This window comes from Tachypleus tridentatus, chromosome 13 (assembly GCF_004210375.1).
Source record: "Tachypleus tridentatus isolate NWPU-2018 chromosome 13, ASM421037v1, whole genome shotgun sequence".
Classification (NCBI taxonomy): domain Eukaryota; kingdom Metazoa; phylum Arthropoda; class Merostomata; order Xiphosura; family Limulidae; genus Tachypleus; species Tachypleus tridentatus.
Genome location: NC_134837.1, coordinates 57,996,630 through 58,019,975, shown reverse-complemented (window position 1 = coordinate 58,019,975; position 23,346 = coordinate 57,996,630). Strand labels below are relative to the sequence as shown.

General features: G+C 34.0%; 1 non-coding gene across 1 annotated transcript; it reads right to left on the bottom strand.

The window, feature by feature from the left end:
* Positions 1-12,310: 12,310 nt before the first annotated feature.
* TRNAT-UGU (transfer RNA threonine (anticodon UGU)) lies at positions 12,311-12,383 on the bottom strand. The gene has a single exon. It is a non-coding gene; the product is annotated as a tRNA-Thr (tRNA).
* Positions 12,384-23,346: the final 10,963 nt, after the last annotated feature.

The window sequence follows — 23,346 nt, the reverse complement described above, 5'->3', positions numbered from 1 at the left end:
ATATGCTTCATAACGTCTGTCTTCAAAGCCTTGCGTTTTGTTACTGTACTTATAAAGCCCTTTGATTCACAAGAGTGCAATTATACGGACCTGCATTTCCTTAGACCTATCTCTATAGACTTGTGTTTCACAACCCAGAATTTAACTATACAGACCAATCTATTAAAGCACGTTTCATGTCTGTCAAAATAGACTATCAAACGCTATGTATCACTACTTTATCAAAAATGACTTGCATTATGCTTGAATCTACCTCCACAGACCAGTGTTTCACTAGTGTAGCTTCACAAACGTGTTTCATTTGAGTGTAGCTTTACAGCATGGGTTCCACCACAATCTAGTTCCTTAGATCTTTATTTTACTTGAATCTACCTCCACAAACCAGTGTTTCACTACTGTAGCTGTTACTGAAGAGTAACATTCCTATTGATTCGAGTGTGGCGTCATAATTTATGAGTATTATTTCTTGGCACTTGTGTATAATGTTAAAATAATAAATAACACACACAATGTAAGAATAGGTATACAATGAAAAACGTATTAAAATCAATATATAACCACTAAAAAGTCGTCTCGACATGTTTCGATATTGTAACATCATTTTCAGAAGTGTGTTGCAAGACATAATCGTATCTTATTGAATTTTTTTTTCCTTTTGTTAAATAGGTCATTTGACCTACATTGAAGTTTACAATATTATGTGAACATTTCAGAAAAGGCCACTCTACATTTTTACGTAAATATTCACCGGACCTTTTTCTGTAGTTAATAATACGTGATCTTCTTTGTGTTTAATTATTTCCAACATTCTCGAATATTATTGGCTATAATACCTTTTGGCTAAGTCAATATAATAGCCTCCCACACACAATACCGTATGTTATGTTTCATGCACATGTATTACTGTGGTTGAATTATTTTTTTTTTTGCTTTTTACATATGATATTTTAAATTACGTTTAGTCTATTCCATATAGATATTACCACATTCACATTAAATTTTATAGATTCCTTTTTTTTTCTATTAAGTGTATGTTATATTTTGTATTACCTAAAGTTTGCATTATCTTATTAATCGGTTTAAATATAGGATGTAAAATTTGTCGTTTTCTAAACACTTTAAATAAATTGTTAGTTAAACCTGGAATATATAACAACATTAAAGCTTCCTTTCTCATTTTTTCATAACTAAGTTTTAAAGTATGTGTGTGTTTTTTATAGCAAAGCTACATCGGACTATCTGCTGCGTCCACCGAGGGGAATCGAACACCTGATTTTAGCCTTGTAAATTCGAAGATTTATCGCTGTACCAGAAGGGGACAGTTTTAATATAATAGTTCGATCAGTCGTACCACATTAGTGACTCTACTAAAAGCTCTATCTATAATATTGTGTTAATTCCTATTTGAGTTACTGCAAATTTCATTATCAAGAACTTATTAGATAAAATGTTCTTGTTTAAGTTTGAAACGCAGATGTTTTTTGTGATCTACTATGACATGATTCTCGGTGTAGAAGCATAATAACTGAAAAGGGTTTTCAAAAATAGATGTTTCTAGATTAATTTGTGAATTCCTTTTTACCAATAGATCTAAGAAAGACAAGCTATTATTTTTACCAGTTTCATAAGTAAATTGTATGGATGGTTCTATACTATTAAAATAGCAGGTAAACTCAATTAATGCCTTATTACCATATTTCCACACCAATAATGTGTTATCTATATATTTTATCTAAATATCAGGTTTACATTTTACACCATTTGTGGTTTTAGTTTCAAATATACCCATGTAAAAGTTACACAACAACGGTGAAAGTGGCGATCCCATAGCTAACCATTAATTTTGTTTATAACCATTAGTGTTAACTTGAGAAATATATCTTTCATACATACCATTGTTAAATTAAGTGTAATTTCAGCTGCTTAAATTTTATTTCATAATAATTTATTCTCAGACCACTTGGAACTTTTGCAAACAACGATATCACATCAAAAGCTACAAATCGTCTTCATTTAATTTAACATTTTTAATTTTCTCTAGAAACTTTAAAACATTGTTTAATGTATAGTTGGTTTCACTTCTCCAAAACGAATTGTTTTGAGAAATATGTTTGTTATTAATTTTACGTATATTTGGTAGTGCATAAAATCTGGTAGTAATAAATATAGCTGGAATTAACCTTCTCTTCTCTCTCTCAACATCTGTTGAAGTCAAACATTTTTAACACTTGTTTTTACTAATTCATAATACTTATTTAAAGGGTAATGCTTAAGTTGTTCGCATGTACCCTTCTCCAATAGGTTTTCAACTCCTTTAACATAGCCATATTTGAGTTTTGCAATTTGACATCCTTTATCTGTTTTACAAATAACACTCTTACTGACTTTGTGGCCTACAAGTTGATGAAATTCTGTTGTAATTATGTTTTTTTTATAAAGTTATTACTTACTTTATCCAAGTGAGTTTCTATATCTGTTATAAATTCTTCCTTTTGAATACTCGATAGCTTACAAGCAAACCCTAAACCTCTAACTGATTATTAATAAGAAGTACATCTGACGTATTCGCAATCTTAAGATTCTCAAAAAAAAACGTTCATGAAATATAGGTAAGTTATCTAATATATTTAGCTTCTTTCTTTTTATTTATCAAACTTTTATATTTGATTTAATTCAAACTTATACTTATCAATGTATCTCATTGTCCAGTTCAACTTTCCCATTCCATCCAGAGTTCTTCATATATTTTTTTTTGTGCTTTTAAAATGTAGTTGGTATATTTTAATTATTGCTCGACTGTAAGACATCGTTTGTTTCGAATGGTAACGTGCAATATCCGTTTTAATTTTTTCACACAATAGTCCATTTTTTTACCTTTTACATTACATTTCACTTATATAAATTATAGAATAACTTTCTTCCTTTACATCTCATCAGATATTTTAATTGAAATGTCCACTTTTTAATACACTCCTTTGTCTTGCAAAATTCTTTGCTGTAGTTACAGTTTATAATCCAATGAGTATTATTTCTTAGCACTTGAGTATAATGTTAAAATAATAAATAACACACAATGTTAAAATAGGTACAACTTAAACATATTTTAATTAAGGTCATTATATGACCACTAAAAATGTGACTCATGTTTACATGTTGCAATGTCATCTTCAGGAGTGAGTTGCAAGACATATTGTCTTATTGATACTTGGTATTATAATCAATAATATTCAAAAATCCTTGAAAATAATTAAAATATCACGTATTATTCAATAGAGGTTAAGGTCCGGCGAATATGTATATAAAAATGTGGAGTGACCTTCTCTAAATGCACCCCAGTGGCTCAGCGGTATGTCTGCGGACTTGCACGCTAAAATCCGCGTTTCGATACCCGTGGTGGGCAGAGCACAGATAGTCCATTGTGTAGCTTTGTGCTTAATTCAAAACAACAAGCTTCTCTAAATATTCACGTAGGATTATGAACCTGCACATAAGTCATACATATGACCTATTCAACTATATAAAAAAAAGTATGAATAAGACACGATCATGTCTTGCAACTCACTCCTGAAGATAATGTCGAAACACACAAGACAACGTTTTGGGGGTTATATACTGACTTAAATAAAACGTTTTTCATTGTGTACCTGTTTGAACGTTCTGTGTTACTTTTTGTTATTATAATTTACATGCTAAGTTTGGACTAAGAATATAATGAACTAAATTAATTCTATGTATTTTGTCTGACAGATGAAATAACCATCTGTCGCAAATGTAGTAAACCACAAAATTAAACAGGTAAGTTTTGACAAAATTACCCAATGTATTTAATTTTTTGATAGTGCAAGTTCTGTCCTGTCATCTAACTGGTAAATATTATGACGCGCCATCTGATTTATGAAGCTACGAAATGGCAGAGTTTAGATAATAAACTGCTTAAAGAATAAAAGAAGTCTCTGAGAGTAGTACTTCATTGTTAAAATTAATTTACAAACAAATGATTATCGATATCTTTGTTAAAGCTTTATGTATCGGTATGTGCATATATAAATAATTTTAATCAGTAAATATAAATTAAGAATACTGTCATTGCTTCGGTGACATGTTCCATATTCTATTCATCATGTTGTGTGATTAATTTGTACCATAGAAATGAATTTGTGTTTCAGATGATGTTAGTTTTGTGTCTACATCACAGGTATAAACGAGCTTAGCGCCAACTGGTGTACGAAGATGGAAACATTATTGTAGATAGTGGACCGCAAATTACAACAAAACCAACAGAAGACATATATATACAAAAACAACGGCTCTTTTGGGTTGACAAAATTTTTTATGTAGAGGAGCGAACAACGTTTCGACCTTCTTCGCTCATTTTCACATATATATTTTTCTCTACAAGTGGGTTTTCTCGTTATCACCAACAGAAGACAGTTGCACGGAGAAATTTGAAAACGCAAACGTGAGTAATTCCGCCTTAAATGTTAACGGTTATACTATTCACAGGTTTTAAAATTATAGGAAATGTAAATTTGTGGAATACGTTTTACATTACTACGAGAATTATTACATATACATATAATAAAAATAAATTATTGAAATTAAGCTTCCGTTGGGTCAATTGCATGAAATAAAATACATTGTTTTTTATTTTCAATAAAATATTTAGTATTATTACTTGTATAACGCCTGCAGGTTAGACGTTTTAGTGTCACGTGTTTGTAGTGTCGTAAGGGGAGATAGACAATTACATTGATGAGAATCTTTTACCTCGATGCTATTTATAATATAAAAGGCGAGGCTAAACCGTAATAAATATTAGGAAATGGAGCGACACTTCTCCCCCCCCCCACCAGCAGCAGCTCTGCAGGTTTGCAACGCTAAAAATCGGATTTCGATATCTAAAGTAGGTAGAGCACAGATATCCTACTGTGTAGCTTTGAGATTAACAAAAACCAACCTAAACTGAGGACACTAGAAAATGATATTTTTTTTCTATTGACGTTTCAATAAAATATTTAATAATTTATATTCGTTGATCTTAAGGTTTAACTTCCTGTTTATTGTTGTTTGTTTTTCACCGATTGTTTCATGAAAATTATTTAAATAGTTAGCTGTATCAATACCTTTCGTGAAAATATTAAGGGTTGATTTGATAATTGTTTTTTAAATTTTTGTCCCAGTTTCGCGAGGAGAGAAGAATAATTCATATTAATCACTTTAAACGTGTCCGCCACAACTCGATAAAAACGTTTAGTTTGTTTGTTCTTTGGCCCCACAATATCCCAGCTGTTTACTTATAATGTCAAAGTTCAAAGTCAATCAATGCATGATAACTAAGTAATCATTCGCTCTTTCTTTGTGGGTATTTGGGTATGTTAAATTTTAAATACCCAGGAGGGTCAAATGCATAAGACCTCTTCCTCCGTCCTTATCTTTCATGTCGGCTACTACTATGTTGTTGTGATGCTTTTGGGCCAGAGTAACTCACAGTACCCCGGCCCTTTTCAGTGCAACGTCCATGTATTTTTTTTATTTGCCCTTTTTTATTTTTTCATGTTTACTTTTATTTTTTCATTTTATTTTACTTTATTTTATGTATATATATTTAACGGACAAAGAGAAAGAAGGAAAAAGGAAAAAAAAACACATTAATAATAATACGCGCAAAGAAAAAAACTATGAATATTATACTAGTTTTAAGCGTCTAGTGCATGGTGGCCAGCTTGATTTATATTTCTTAACTATATATTCATTGGAAAGAGGTACTTAGGACTGTGTTCATCACGTACGTAGATCACAAAATAAATCATTTTTTATGCCAATTTTTATTAAAATAATTTAGTGCATTATGCAAGAGTTTTTCAGATACTGTCTCTATGTTTTCATGTTTGTGCATGAATGTGGATGAAGTACTATAAGCTGAAGTTAAGATTGAATTTTATATTTTTTGTATTTTGTGTAATTGTTTTTGTGTTATGTTTATCCAGGCTGGACATGCGTATTCTATTATAGGTCTAATGTATGTTTTGTAAATTTTTATTATATTATCAGGTGATGTGCCTTGATTTTTACCTGACAGACTTCTTGCATAATTTGCTCTTTTCCAGATTCTAGTCAGGATATTGTTAGTAAGCTGTATCTACGTTAATTTGGTATCGTTAGTTAATCCTAAAAATTTAGCCGAGGTAGCAGTCTGTAAAAGTGATCCGTTAATGTATAACTTTGGTGGATCTTTTTTTTTTCAGTTTATTTAATCTGGTGAATAGTATTACTTGGGTTTTCGGAATATTTATTTTTATTCTATATTTCTGATAGTATTCTTCTAAGTTATTCTGGACTAACTGGTTGGAGGTTTCTTGCTGCTATTGAAGGAGTGGAGGCACTTTACCAGACCACTACATCGTTAGCAAATTGTGATGGTAAACCTAAATTTAGATCCGACAGTGGCATATTATTCACATACATGATAAATAAGACAGAGGTAACTACCCCTCCCTGTGGGACTCCTGCCTCAGGTGAAAAGGACCCTTTGTGGGCCCCATTCACATCTACTTTACACGTTCTATTGTCCAGAAAGTTAGATAGCCAGCGAATAATTCCTTGGGGTAAATCCATTTCCGTTAACCGGTGGCGTTATCCGTTATGCCACACCGTGTCAAATGCTTTCTCAATGTCGAGAAAGCAAGCTACAGTGCATTTGTTTTTGTTAAAGCTGTCTGTAATTGTTTCAGTTAATCAGAGTAGGTGGTTTGTAGTTTGTCTACATTTTCTAAATCCGTTTTGAATTTGTATCTAAGTATATAGATAGTCGATTACTAATTATTCTTTCTAAAATTTTGCTGTTGAAACTAGTTAAGCTAATCGGACGATAATTGTTTGGTTTATTTGCTGGCTTTCCTTCTTTCTGGAACATTAAAATTACTGCTTCCTTCCAAGAAACAGGGATATATCCAGTTGTAAATGATAAGTTAAATAAAGTTGTTAGGTGTTCATATAACTTCTGAGTACCATTTTTTAGGAGGATGGCTTGTATACCATCTTCTCCAGGAGCTTTGTTTTTGTGCTTTTGATGGCTATTAATACTTCTATTACTGTTATATCTTTTATCAGTTAATGAGTGCTCCAGTCTATTGTTTTATCTGATTTTATTAATGTGTTTACTGGAAATATTGGCATGTATATGGTTTTGTTATGTTCAATGAGATTATATGACTATATGCATCTACAGTAATGTGAAAAAGTTAGGACACCCTACGAAATCCTGTGTATTTTTGTAACATTTTTTGATATATAGATATTTAATCTCAATTTTAACAATACTGAGAGATTATAGGAATAACTAAACAATTAAAACTGAAGAAAAGACTTTTCAAGATCTTCTGTAAATGTAATTCTACAAAAATGCATATTTTAACTGAGGAAAAAGTTAGGACATCCCCACATTTATTCCCACTTAAAATGGCTCAACTCACACACAGGTGTATCATACCAGGTGCACATGATTAGAAGATCGTTACTCAGCATTTTGAATGAGGCTTGCCCTATTTAAACCTCAGACATTTAGTTTGGTGTGCTCCTGACTGTTGAAGTTAAAGTGAGCACCATGGAGAGCAAAAGAGCTGTCTGAGGCCTTCAGAAAGAAAATTGAAGCAGCTTATGAGTCTGGTAAGGGATTTAAAAAGATCTCAAAAGAGTTTGAAATTAGCCATTCCACTGTCCGGAAAATAGTCAACAAGTGGAGGGCTTTCAAAACAACTGCCAACATGCCCAGGTCTGGTCGTCCAAGCAAGTTCACCCTAAGAGCAGACCGCAATATGCTAAAAGAGGTCTCCAAAAACCCTAACATGTCATCACGGGACCTACAACAGACTCTGGCTACTGTTGATGTGAAAGTGCATGCCTCTACAATCAGAAAGAGACTGCGCACGTTTAACTTACATGGGAGGTGTGCAAGGAGGAAACTTTTGCTCTCTTAGAGAAACATCAAGGCCAGACTGAAGTTTGCCAGATAGAATGTAGACAAAGACCAGGACTTCTGGAATAATGTTCTTTGGACAGATGAGTCCAAAATTGAACACCAGAACAGAGGACATGTTTGGCGTAAACCAAATACAGCATTCCAGGAAAAGAAGCTCATACCAACTGTGAAGTATGGAAATGGAAGTGTCATGGTTTAGGGCTGCTTTGCTGCAGCAGGACCTGGATAGCTCACAATCATAGAATCCACCATGAATTCTACTGTGTATCACGTGAGACCATCTGTACGAAAATTAAAGCTGAAGCGGAACTGGACCCTGCAACACGGCAATAACCCAAAACATACCAGTAAATCCACCAAGGACTGGCTGAAAAGTAAGAAATGGAGAGTCCTGGAATGGCCGAGTCAAAGCCCAGATCTTAATCCCATTGAGATGCTGTGAGGTGACCTGAAACGGACTGTACATGCAAGAATGTCAATGTCACTATTATATTATAGAGTGTTGCCTAGGTGTTAGGCTGGTTTGTTTTAATGTGGTCTGCAGTTCAAAATTCGGTCGGCGTTAGTTAGTCTTAGTAGCCATATCATAAAGAAATAAACTTTTTAGCCCAAGTGTGCATAAGGTGCTGTTCAAATTGAAAATTCCAATTTTACTAAAACTTATATCAACAGATGATTTTATAACTCTGAAATGAGACTAATCATTTCTTAGCTATTGTACGGACTGACCATTTATAATACTTACATCAACTGCTAGTTGTATAACTCTTATTTTGATTTTAACGTTTTACAATTAATCAATTATTCATATTTTTTGTGAAAATCATTGAATATATATGTAATGCGTAGGTGCTTAGGCTGTTCATCACATTTTTATAGTTTTGGACAATAAGGAAAACAGCCAGACAACAGCATTATACAACACATCATTCATGATTAGGAATTGACTGTCACTCTCATAGCGCACACAAAACTTAAAATGATAGAAATATTTTGTGGTATTCCATAGCCCAAAATAACCTCTTATGTCATCTTTACAGTATTATATTGTCTCATAAGTTTATTGACCCCATATTTCAACAGTCTTTAACTTGTGCTCCTTAAATTATTTTTCATCTTGTAAGGAAATGTTTTTATGTTAAAAACTGTATTTGACTTATGATAAATTGTGAGAAAATTCCGGCGTTTTTGTATTTTTTCAGCAATTGATTCATTTTCTCAGTATTAAAGCTGTTACAATTCAAAATACTCAAATAGAATCATAACGGGCAATTTATTCTTATATAGTTAGTAGTGAAACATGATAAAATGAAGTTATACATTTATTTCAATTTCTCCATCCGTCGAATTCTTCTTTTAGCTTCAGTTAAATCGAGTGATGTTGAATGTTAGTGTATTGTTTGGATGTCTTGATATACTCGAGTGAAGATACATTTTGATTTGTTATCGTTTGAATTGTAAAATACAGAATTAAATTCCTAGAAAAATGAAGTACTTCCTCTATGGATGTCAAAATATGATTTTTTTGACTTACATGTTTCCGGGAGACAGATAAATAAAACACCTGATCAAACGTCACCACTCGCGATAAGGGGACCTGAGTATGTCCAACGAATGAGTCATCATCATCATCTGATCAAACATCACCACTCATGATAAGGGGACCCGAGTATGTCCAACGAGTGAGTTATCATCATCACCTGATCAAACATCACCACTCATGATATGGGAACCTGAGTGTGTCCAACGTGTGAATTATCATAAATGCTACAACACTCGAGGACCTGCGAAATTCGCTTAGCATCTAATTGATATTCAGGAGGCCCAATGATTATAAGGAAGATAAAACCCGAGAGTAGCTATAAAAATCAAACAACATATCTCAGGTGTACACGCAAGAGGTGATTATTTTTAAGGCATAAAATTCTTTAATTGTTATATAATAATTGGGAATGAGTGATTATTTAAAATACACTCTCTTTTGTCTCATTCTTACATTGATTTAGATCGATCTTGTTATCATCCTTGACGAAATACTACACACGCAGATCAATTTCTGTTTATCCAACCTCACAACTTTTCAAGCGTAAAAGTGGAAAAAACTGGGTTAGTTTATGGAAATAGGAGGATAAATTTCTCTGGTTCGATAGCTTGGTAATGTAAAGCAACAATTATCCTATATATCAGGCATATTCTCACCACATATTAAAATTTGATGGAAACCTGACGAATGTGATGAAATATTCTTTGTAAAGTTTTTCACTACATAATTTATTATCATCTGAATGATCAGGAAAGTTGAATCAGTTACTCAAGTGACTTTCAAATACTCTTTTTTCGTTTAGCTAAGCATCTATGTCTACCTTATATGGTAGTTTAGTCTTTAACCTGTTCAGTGCCGTAGACGAGATAACTCGTCCAAGTCGATCGGTAACACAGTGCCACGGACGAGTTAATTCGTTCTCAATGATACCTAACTTCAAAGCTAGATGTCAGCACCATACATGCATTTGACCTACTTACAAATTGTTTCACTTTCGATCCAAAATGGCGTCACGAAAACGTTATAAAATGAAGAAGCATTAGAGTTGTATTGTAGCAGCTGAAATACTTGGCAGTCAACAGGTTAAACACTTCTTAAGTAATATAAACTGCTCAAAAAATTAAAGGAACAAGTACGTTTTCTTATAAATTATATCTGAGCGTTTCAAATGTGATAATATTTTTTTTATTTTTTAGGTAATTTGCCTCATTTTAGTTTCATCTGTATCCATTTTTAATGTGTGATGAACGGTAAAAGATGGATAAATAAAAGTTGAAAAAATGACTAGTGTCACCGAAACTGATATCCCATATGAAACAATACTTTAAACAGTTTACGTGCACTTATTCAAGAAATGTTTGAAACATTCAATATTTAGTGTGACCTCCACGGGTGGTCACACACTTCTGACACCGATTTGGCACACTTTGAATCAGTCTATCGATGCTATCTTGGGGTATAGCAGCCCACTAGTCCACCAAGGCTTATCCGAGCTCCTGTACATTGTGAGGAAGGTGCTGGCGTTCACTAATAAGCCTCGAAAACATATCACAGCAATGTACCATCGGATTTAAATCTGGACATCTGGCGGGTCACTCAAAGGTCTCTATTCTTTCTTCGTCAAAGAAATCCATATACAGTCTGGCGACATGTGGTCTGGCGTTAACCTGCATAAGAATGAACCCATCGCCGAGGAATGCATAGTTTCACGTAACAGTCTTTTATAGGGTACCTATAGTTGTATTCTTCTTGAGTTAGGTGAGTTCCGTTTGAGCTGCTTCAAACTTCACTCGCAAGCTTAAAAAATACACTTGTAGACGAACGGAAATGTTTTTCATAATTAAATTTAGTTATGACAAAAATATACTGAAATATGTACTTGTTCCTTTTTGGAGCAATATATCATGTATCAGGTTCTTAGTTGTCTAAAATGTCAGATCGCTTGGTATTGTGACATCTTAAGTATTTTCGGTAAAGAAGAGAAGTTCAGGTTCGTAAAAAATAGGTTCGCAGATCTTGTATGCGGTTATGTTTATCAGAGCGCGAACAGCATTCGTGTGGGAAAATTAACAACTAGTTTGGATAAATTGCAGCGTTAGAAGGCAAGAAAGTTTTTGAGTTTGTTTGTTTTGAATTTCGGGCAAAGCTACACAAGGACTCTCTACGCTAGCTGCCCCTAATTTAGCAGTTTAAGACGAAAGGGAAAGTAGCTAGTCATCCCCACCCACCGACAACTCTTGGGCTACTCTTTTAAAAAAAGAATAGTAGGATTGACAGCCACATTATAACGTCCCCACGGCTGAAATGGCGAGCATGTTCGGTTCGACGGGGACTCGAACGCCTTAACCCACATAAGAGGTAAGAGGATTTTTGTCTATTTTCCGGATATTTGTAGTCTTTATTTTTTTAGCTAAGATTAGATTACGAAAAAAAATGTTTCACTAGTTTTGGTAACTCATGGGCAATGTAATTCGATAGCGTAAAATGAGTTGTATGTTCCAAGAGTGTTTTACAACTTTATAATCACATTGGACAGTGGTTAGTCACGGTTCAAAGGGAAATTTAAAAAATATATAAGTTGATATACATTATTACGAATTTAGAAGAGATAATTAGAATAAATGAACCTGGTTTTGTATTACAATATAAAGTAATTACAGAAAGTAACAGGGTAATTTAGATTTGTGTGTGTGGTTATAAGGTAGGTCAGATTTGCAATTTCCGTTTTGAGTTAGAGAAAAAAATTGTAAGCTATAATTATCCCATTCTTACTACAATATTTCTATCATAGCCCCCAGTAAGAATTGTACTCACGACCCCTGGTTTACAAGACCAGTGCTCTAACCACTGAGATATGGAGGCAACTGATAATAAAAACAAAAAATTAAAACACAAATTAACAACATTAGAAATAAAATTAGAGCAGAAATTAAACAGCTAAAACAAGAAAAATGGGACAACTTCTGCTCTCAACTAAACCAATAAGCCGACCCTAGTAAGTTCTGTCTACACTTAGAAAGATTCACAAATGAACTCACGTCAAGAAAATACCCAACGCTGGAATATAACAATACCTTAGCACAAACCAACAAAGAAAAGCAGAAGCCTTCAAACATCAATTACAAAACACATTTAAAACACGTAATGACACGGACATGAACAACTATTACTACAATAAAATAAACAACCACGTAACAAATAACATAGAGTTATATAAACCACATTTTTCACTCAACATCACGAACAGCAACACTGATATTACAAATGACTACATTACCCAACTACTCACCAGAAAAATCAAACTTAATGAACTTGAACAATCAATCAAAAATTCAAAAAACAAAGCGCGGGGAAATGAGGGAATACAAACAATGCTTGTCAAAAAAGGCACTCCAAAATTATTTGACCACCTGTTAGCCATATTTAAATTATCTCTATACTCTAGATACATCCCAGTTTCTGGGAAGCTAGCTAACATTTTAATGTCCCACAAAGACGGAAAACTAGCCAATACACCAAACAGTTATCGGCCAATCATCCTGACCATCTGTGTAGGCAAAATTTTGAAAGAACAATAAGCAACAGAATCTTCACATTTTTGGAGATTAATTCAAAATTACCAGAAGAGCAAAACAGATTTAGAAAATATAGACAAACAATAACTTAATTAGATTAACTGAAACAATAATAAACAGCTTTAATAGAAAAGAATGCACTGTCGCCTGCTTCCTTGATTTCGAGAAAGCATTCGACACTGTATGGCACAATGGTCTTTGGTTCCGTATGTATGAAATGGGACTACCGCGAAGAATTATTCGCTGGTTATCTAACTTTTTGGAGAATAGAAAATGTAGAATAAACGTAGAGGGAACTTTCTCGGAATTCTTCACTCAAGAAGCTGGCGTCCCTCAAGGAGGGGTGGTAAGTCCTATTCTCTTCATCGTGTATGTAAATAACATGCCACTCAAAGACCCAAACCAAGGATACGTGTCACAGTTCGCTGATGATGTAGCACTTCCTCAAAGTTCATGCGCAATAATCAAATACACAAACAATACCAGATAGACTTCTACATAGTACATTAAAATATTTTGATAAAAATTGGCGAATAAATGAGTTGTTATGCGAACTAGACAGATATTGCACATATGATGAAGAGAGACCCAAACACTTATCCCCGTTTAACTTGTACATCAGATCTTTAAGATAAAATTATTTAAAATAAAATTTTTAAAATAATAATAACAACAGTAATAATTAAATAGAACTAAAATAAAACAGGCCACCTACGTTCTAGACTTATTAAAAAATATGAAAAAAACAGTATAAATGGACATTGCCCTAAAAAGGACCAGACAAAAGTTATCATATTATTCGAGCCATTCAGTATTTACTCGTAAGATATTAATCAGGCCACTCCAACAAAGAAATGGAAGGAGGAAGACATCTAGTGTATCTGACCCTCCTGGGTATACAAATATTCCTAAACACCAGAGAGAGAGAGATAAAGAAAGTATGAACATCTACTAAAAAAACAAAAACATTTGAAATACAATTAGGAAGTTTGAGGGATTACACAACGAAAGTTTTTGAGATAAGGAAAAGTAGTTTTAATTTCAACATGAAAATTACTTTGCGCACGAACTATTCAAAACGAATACTCGAAATATATGGATAAATGTTTTATTTTATTTTATTACAAATAATTCACTAAAAATTGATTTCCTTTTTCCTGTATGTTAAAGACTTGTTATATTAAGTGAAATACTGCCAAATTTTGTGAAGATGTACATACTATATTGAAAGTTAGAAGTATCAAATCCACAAAGAGGTCACGTGGTTGATCATGTATACCGACACCATGTTGAAAGAGTTTTCACGTTTTACATGAACAGCTGATTTTTCTTTTCAAAATAATCGCAGTGATGAATATGCTCTTGAATATTTTTTATCCTAATTTGTTCTTTGTAAATAACCACAACATATGGCAATAAATCTTCAACTTTATGATTGTCTTTAATTCTGTACAGCTTGTTTAGTTTAGAAAGTGTTATGTGTGCAGAAAACTGTTTTGCTTTAATTTGTGAGGCTAACAACAATATTCTAATAATTATATAAAAGGTTTTGTTTATTTCTTTGGAGTTAAGTCCAAAGTTACATCATGGGCTACTTACTACTTTTCAATGGCATTGCTGCGGACTCGCAGTACTCGAAACTGGGTTTCTATTCCCATTGTGTAGCTTTGTGCTTAATTCCAAATATTCAATCAATCAGCAATAGGCTACCTGTTATCTTCCCATTACGACTAATGAAACCAGATTTTTTGTTTTGTAAGTCTGCAGAGATATCGCTTTACTACTGGAGGCTGTATGAAAGGGAACGTAAGTATATTAAACTCCAGATAGACGTTGAATATAATTAAGCACAGTGATAGGGTGTTGGAATTCTAATCTAAAGTTCTCGGGTTTGACCTTGATTGGTGTGATACTTGCACTAATTAAATGTATAACTAAAGGAAGTAATCTTTTAGCATACTTAAACTCGTTAATTATAGAATTGTTATAACGTTTCACTAATTGGACATTGCACGCAGTTATATTCTGTTTGACCGATAACAAATGTTTTTCGTGAGAGTTTTCTTTCGCTCATTTAAATTTGGTTTCTTTTTGTTCAGCTATTAAATTGCACGAAGTTCAAATCACACCTAGCGTCATTTGAAAATGTGAGTAAAGTCTATGCTAGTCCCAAAATGACACAGAAGAGTATTGTTACCTTCGTTGTAAAAATGCTGGTTGAAACCAAAATATTAATCTTGGGTCTGCTAGGAATGAATATAGAGCTAGCAGCAAATTCTGGTATCTGTGAGAAAGGGAGATCTTTTAAAAGAGAGCTGGAAGCTGTATTGGTATTTTGTGGATTTGATATAATGCTACGAGATATTGTTTATTAACGTTTCTGTAGTAAGAGAGGCTCGGAGATATTGGCAAGAATAGTAAAAACAATGTGTATAGAAGTAAAGATCGTATTAAGAATAGGAGAATATTGTAGTTATATCTACTTAAGTTGACCTAATAAATTCGAATTACTAACAAGCATAAAAATGTAGCAAAAACTTGCACACGAATATAGAGCTGGATAAATGCAAACATGATGTGGTTACTGTCCCATAATCTCAAAGGCTTTGTGGACCCACCGACGTTGAAAATTTTAGAAAGATACATAAATTCCACCTATTTTTCCCAAAAGGCTTAACACGATCCCATGTAAATATAAAACTGACAGCGGCTTGTCATAATTAAATGGTGTTTATGTATATCAACTCTCAGAGAATGTGATATAATAACGCATGCTGTTTTATCGTGTCTCTCGAAAAATTAACTTTCCACCAGTTTTGAAACTTTATGGGTTTGAAATATAAGTTTAAGTAATACAGCGTACAATATAAAGTTAACATATAATATGTACGAAGTAGTAAGTACTGATTCTGTAATATATAGCCTCACATCTATCAAACCCTGTAGGGTGTTCCCATTCATTTACTAGAACGATAATTCTTAAGTATGATAGTATTTAATAGTAGGGAACAACAAATATTCCAAATTAGTCACATGTGGAAAAACTACCTTATTGAATTCCTCAACGAAAAGGCCCTGCACAGCCAAGGTGGTTAATGCACTCCACTCATAATCCCCGTGACACCAAACATGCTCGCCCTTACAGCCGTGGGGGCGTTATATGTGACGGTGAATCCCATTATTCGTTGGTAAAAGAGTAGCCCAATAGTTGTTGGTGGGTAGTGATGACTAGCTGCCTTCCCTCTAGTATTACACTGCTAAATTAGGGACGGCTAGCACAGATAGCCCTCGAGTCGCTTTGAGCGAAACGAACAAACAAACTAATGTGACTTTGCTATAAAAAAAACACACCCATGGGAAAAGTACTTTTCAGTTGCTTTCTGAGTGCAAACCTATATAACTGATTATCTAATCAACGAATCAAAACCTTTCTCTTTTTTTTACATTTTAAGCCTTTAGACCTATTAGTGAACCACTCGGAAACGTATATTAAAATAAGTCCTTTTATATATAAAGCCAAATTCAAACATGTTTTCCACTTATTTCCAGAAAACCAATTTAAACTAAGCTGAACCATAATACGTAACACTGAAAATGTATAATAGTTAATGTTCGCATAATTATAAAATATTCAACAAGATTACAAAAAACAATCGTAAGACTGATCATTATCATATTAACATTCATTCAAATTTTTGCATTCTAGACGAGACAAACAAAACATTTAAAATTTGCAGTAAGAAGTTAAAACAATAATTCTAGTATAACTATTCTATAGTTCTTCTGTTTAAAGTACATGAAACAACGAAAAAAACAACAACAACAGCGCGTAGATTTTTTGTTAATTTCAGAAACTTTCAAAATTTTATTCAATACATTTATTATACATAAGTGCATTTTATTTTGTATTCAACGACTACATTTTCCTGGTGTTTTGTTATTTCACTGAAATCACAATCACATTCTAGGAAATATGACATAATTACTCAGTCGTTTGGCAGCCTGTACAGATGCTAACAGTGCAGATTTTAGTCGACCTGCAAAACAAAAGGTCTATTTTATTGGCTAATTAAGAAATTAAAACATAAACAATACTTTGTGTAATAATCCTACACCGCACATATTCTATATAACACTAATTTGTCTTATTCAGGTTGTTTGCTTTTTTGTTTGTTTCCATTTAGCACAAAGCTTCTCAATGCATTATGTGCATTATGTCCAACACAAGGAATCAAATCTCCGATTTTACGTTTGTAAATCTACAACTTTATGGCTGACACATCGTAAAGCTGTTTATTCGTATAATTTTAAATTCGTAACCATTTTTATAATATACGATCATTAATATTGTCACTGTTAGTTAGACCTTTCACATGACAAACTGTCTACTAAGTTGTATTTACGGAAATAGTCTCCGAGTCTCAACTAACATATTTCTGCTTGACTTTGAATGACTATTATATCTAAAAATGCTTTAATTTTTTCACGGGAAACAATGTGACATCGAGCATATTGTTAAAAATTGACAATTATATTCTCCTCTCGCGAGTCAAGTAACAATTTAAGGGTACAACTTCGACTGTTTTGAAATTAGTGATTGTTGAGTCCTGAGAACAATGGCATTGTTGTTTTTCGTACTTTATTTCCATTTACTTGTTTAAGATAACTAACGTAAAAGTTATAACCTACGAACAACACAATTCAACTTGGATTACATCATAATACTTTCGAAGATCACTTTCTCCAGTGGTGGAGAACCAAACTTTGCACTTGTCTTTAATTTCAATTGTGTTAAAAATAACAATTACGTTGTACGTGCTATTTTTGGCAGTCTCTTTTTCAAAGTCGGTACAGATTAAGAGAAAATCATATTTTAGCACTGCAATAAGTAATCAGGCGGGCTTCCCGTTATTTTGCGCTACTTAATCAATTAGTCCAGGAAATGGCCCGGCATGGCCAAGCGTGTTAAGGCGTGCGACTCGTAATCTGAGGATCGCGGCTTCGCATCCCCGTCACGCCAAACATGCTAGCCCTTTTAGCCGTGGGGGCGTTATAATGTTACGATGAATCCCACTATTCCTTTGTAAAAGAGTAGCCCAAGAGTTGGTGGTGGGTGGTGATGACTAGCTGCCTTCCCTCTGGTCTTTCACTGCAAAATTAGGGACGGCTCAGGTTTCTCCTCCTGGTTGGGGGTTGTGCAGTAGGCTAACAATTTACTCACTTAAAAAACCGGCCTGTTAATGAATCCACAAGCGATTGCGGCCCATGTTCCTTCATGGAATCGAGAGGCATAATAATAATAATAATAATAATAATAATAATTTATACCAATACGTAACACACTGAAATCACAATCACATTCTAGGAAATATGACATAACTACTCAGTCGTTTGGCAGCCTGTACAGATGCTAACAGTGCAGATTTTAGTCGACCTGTACAACAAAATAGTCTACTTTATTGGCTAATTAAGAAATTAAAACATAAACAATACTTTGTGTAATAATCCTACACCGCACATATTCTATATAACACTAATTTGTCTTATTCAGGTTGTTTTCTTTTTTGTTTGTTTCCATTTAGCACAAAGCTTCTCAATGCATTATGTGCATTATGTCCAACTCAATGAATCGAATCTCCGATTTTACATTTGTAAATCTACAACTTTATGGCTGACACATCGTAAAGCTGTTTTATTCGTATAATTTTAAATACGTAACCATTTTTATAATATACGATCATTAATATTGTCACTGTTAGTTACACCTTTCACTTGATAAACTGTCTACTAAGTTGTATTTACGGAAATAGTCTCCGAGTCTCAACTAACATATTTCTGCTTGACTTTGAATGACTATTATATCTAAAAAACGTCCTACTAAAGTTTAATAACACTAAACTATGGCATAATTTATTTGGAATACTATTCATCTTAGTCCTAATTTCACAATGAATATAAAAAGTTTATCCAACTTTCGTGGTTACTGAGAGATTTTTTTTTTTAATTAGTGTTTATCAATAAACTGAGTAGCCGATTCAGCTTCTAGTTCTACTATCTATTTAAAATATTATCCAGTTAACAATTTTTATTAATACACAAATTTCAGAATGATAAACATTTTGTTTATCCATTACAAGTATCGTAGTTGTTGGCTGTTGCTGCACGTTGTCGTATTCACCATTAACTGCATGAGTGCTTTAGTTTATATATAATTATGTTTTCGATTAGTTAAAAATATTTTACATTTCAGGCAAGGTAAGTTTTAAAATAGGTGTAAAAATGTTACAAAACGACAAATAAATGACACTCCTCCTAAAACAAATGTTGTTAATGAAATATAGTGACAAACTCAAAACACTTTAGTACATGATTGTCAATGCAATTCATAATGTCGTACAATCTTAACCACGAACTAAAAACATAAAATATATGTATGAATTTTATCATTAGAAGCTGCAACAAGCTTCAAAAATATATCTACGATACAAAACATACAACTGCCTGATATGACTCTCTCCTTGATTGTTAAAGACATTCTGAGGTACAATTTCGTAACGTTTTATAGTTCGTGTTTCCGAAGGATTTGTTTTCTTCAGTATTTTCAAAACAAAATTCAGTTAGTTTTCCACCTTCACGTACAACATATGTTATTCTATATTGTAATTTGCCGCGATGTTGATAATACCGACTCAAAGGGCCTAAGTAAACAAAGGTATTGTAAAATTATTGTTTTATTTTTTGTAGTGAACTTTGGCTCTTAATAACTGTAATCAGCAAATTTCCATAACATTTTAATATAATTTTAGAAAATAAACCACAGTTTTTTCTTCGGTTTCACAATTAAATTTACACATACAGATAGAACAAATAATTAAGTACAACATCTGATTTTCTGTCGCAACGAAAAACTCGTAACTGGCGACTTGTCCAATGTAGAGCTGCATGCCACTTGGAGCCATGTACATACCACTACCAAAGCCTTAGTTCACCTTAGAACTTGTATTCTACAGGGCGTCTTTGTACCATTTTATAGGTGATGGGAAATTGACTTGGGATAAAAGAGCATCTTACACGTTTATCAGGAACTGCTTCTGCATATCAAAAGCCTGTCGTCTCTTTATATTGGAACAATAATGTTTCATATGCTTTCAAATGTTCAAAATGGTGAGGTTGTGGGCCTCCATCAGTGCACTGATAACCGTGATGGCCACCTAAGGGTGGGCACGTGGTTAATACCATTCAATGTGGATACTGATGAGTAATTATCATGGTGGCCTACCTACTAGTGGAACAGCAAATGTGACTGTTGTGGCTCCAAGCCTGTAGATGTCACCCTAACTGTGTCAGCTAAGCTGAAAGTACAGTCACAGATACGATGGTTGCCATAATGGCCCTTGACGATACTGGTTGGTTAGATGCCGGGACATATAACAGAGATTGGCCCATAAACTTTGCTTCAACTACTAAATTCAACATTCACCTTGAGCAGATAAACATCACACACGTCTCTGACATCTCCCTCAACATCCTGCATGGAAGTATCGATGTGAAGTGTCATTCCTTTGATGAAACTATCACTTTCAGCTTCCGCTACCCTGAGTTCACGTGCCTGAAGTGTGGAACAATAAATGAATTGAACGTTTTCATTTTGAATAATACAGGGCAGTTGTTAGACAATCACACGCTTCCAATATCTGTTGATCTCAAAATCTGATCACCATTTACGTACCTAATGGTAGATATAGTAATTACCCTGGCGACCCTAGGAAAGACTTCACTGAGTATGCAAAAAAGACTATGTTGATATAGTAGTTGCGGCAAAAAATCGCTATAGTTTACAACCTCGCTATGGGTCGTAATTTGTTAAGTGGGCTACCCACACTTATCCACCTTTATATTATGGTAAACAATTCCGCCAGCTGGGCACAATCTGTCTAGCTCCCATAATTTAGAATTGAAAATCTGGCCAACCCTATAAACTCTCAGAATGTTGCCACAAAATCTGTGTTAGCATTCAAGATGGACTGTAAGCCTTAAAAGCTGGCAACACCTTGATAGATGACTTGGCGATGAGCGGCAACCATATCACCGACTTGGGCAATCACATGGCCTTACATGATGCTGTCATCAGAAACTATGTTGACGCACTGTAGGTCTTGAGATTTAACAACACGCTAACAGACGATTTCGCACAGGTTACCATCATCAGAAACTATGTTGAATTTGTGGTTCAGGTGACAGAAACTCCAGTATAAATCAAGATGCTGCTACTATATGACACCACTCTTCCCACAGAATAAATCAATTGGAACAACTAGCACATCACCAAGCTGTGAAATCCCATAGTCATACAGGATACCGACATCAAATACTACATGGACTCTCATAAGCTACTTTTCATTGTCTAGGCAGAAGAGAATGGTCAATCAAAGATAATGTATATAAATGGTCCTTTAGCAGTGGGTCAAATGAAAACTACCATTACCAGGGTGACTACACTATTATGGCGATAGGTTAGGTACTTCACAAGAGACTGTCTGCAGGCGCTAACAGGGGTGCTGCAATGGTTAATATTGTTGTGAATGGTACAAAAACACATTATATGGTGTCCAGAGGCTGATGGTTAATTTGGTGGCACTACAACATTTGCCACACTATTAGAGTCTTTTAGTCAACAACATCAATGTCATCTGTGCTGTTGTATCACTCTTAATTGAAGCTGTTCAGTCGTACAGTCTGCAGCAAAGTAAGCTTTCTCAGGTGGCAATTTGATGAAGAGTGGGACAAATGTGCTGCTTTGTGTACAAATAACTATTGCAGTGTTAATACTGTAGATGTCATAGATACAGCCCTACTCACTACAAAAATGGTGTCGGCGTCTTCCTCATTATTACAACTCCAGTCATTCTGGACCTGCAAGAAGCAGCTTTAATCTGCAAAATGCTTGCTCTGCATGGTCTACAAATTTGTTATTTGCCATCTGTTCATAAAAAAAAAAGCATGATGAGATTCGGCCTAGACAAAGCTCGGTATGTGGCAGACCACGTGTCCACCACCCTAGTTGATAGAGAGCTCTCAGATCGGGAGTTGCAGCTTATCCTGGGTGAGATTAGAGAAGTACAACCAAATGAAAGACCAAAACTGTAGTGGGGCAGAAAAGCTCAATGAGAAAACAAAAACAAGATCGTAAAACAGTGGCAGGACAAGGTCAGAGCATCTTTCGTAAAAAAACATGACCTGACTATCTCTTATTTAAAGCAGTCTGGTTCACCTCATAGCTTTACCATATGCCTTCAACCAAATACCCACATTACTTTGTGCACCACTTTGCATCTGACCTTACTTCTGATATTGCTATATTTCAAGTATTGGAGTGGCCCTTGCTGTAACCATCAAGAAACTCTCCAAATATCTTGACAATCCCAAAAAAATTCGTGCAGTGGGAACCGCGAGAGCAACGAAACTGATTAAATTTGGCGAAAGCACAAAAAAAGAGCTGTTCTTTACAACAACAACTGAATTCACCTGATACCAAGACTATACACAACACCTACCGCTAGGACAGCGAAATCAACGAAGTACACGAGTATACCTACCTTACCCAAAAATCTAGGAGACCAATGGGTGGTCAATAACCCAACTCTACAAATTTCTGGGCTCTCTGGTAACAGATTAGTGTAGAAATGACTTAGCTTAAATTGCGGGCACTCGTATTTTCTTCACAAGGACCACATAGGCGAGCGCTACGACGTAAAAAATGTGCAGTCTCTATTGAACAACATGCTACAATACACAGTAGCATCCTAGGAATTGTAGGACTTGTATGAAAAGATGCCTTGAGGTACTGGTAGAAACAAGTTTCTAAAACCTTGGTAAACATCTTGATTCTGTGCATTGTAGCATTTTGTGCTTGGTCAGTATATCTCAGACCAGACAGACGACTCAATATTGTTTGTAAAACTTTTGTTTATGAATTATTATTTTTAATAACTATCTGTAATATATGTTATTATGAACTGTATTATTGTTTGTATATTATAATATTTGAGTTAAGAAAGAAAATTGATGTGTATCAGTCTAGTGGGCAAATATCAAATTTAATACATATTAATATTCATTTAACTTTTAAATCAAAATTATGAGAAATGTTATTTCGAAATAGATAATGTATTAAATTAGGGATTGTCTGAGATCTAAACCAGAGACAGTGTTTGTTCTAAATTGACATTCAAATCTTAATTCAATTTATA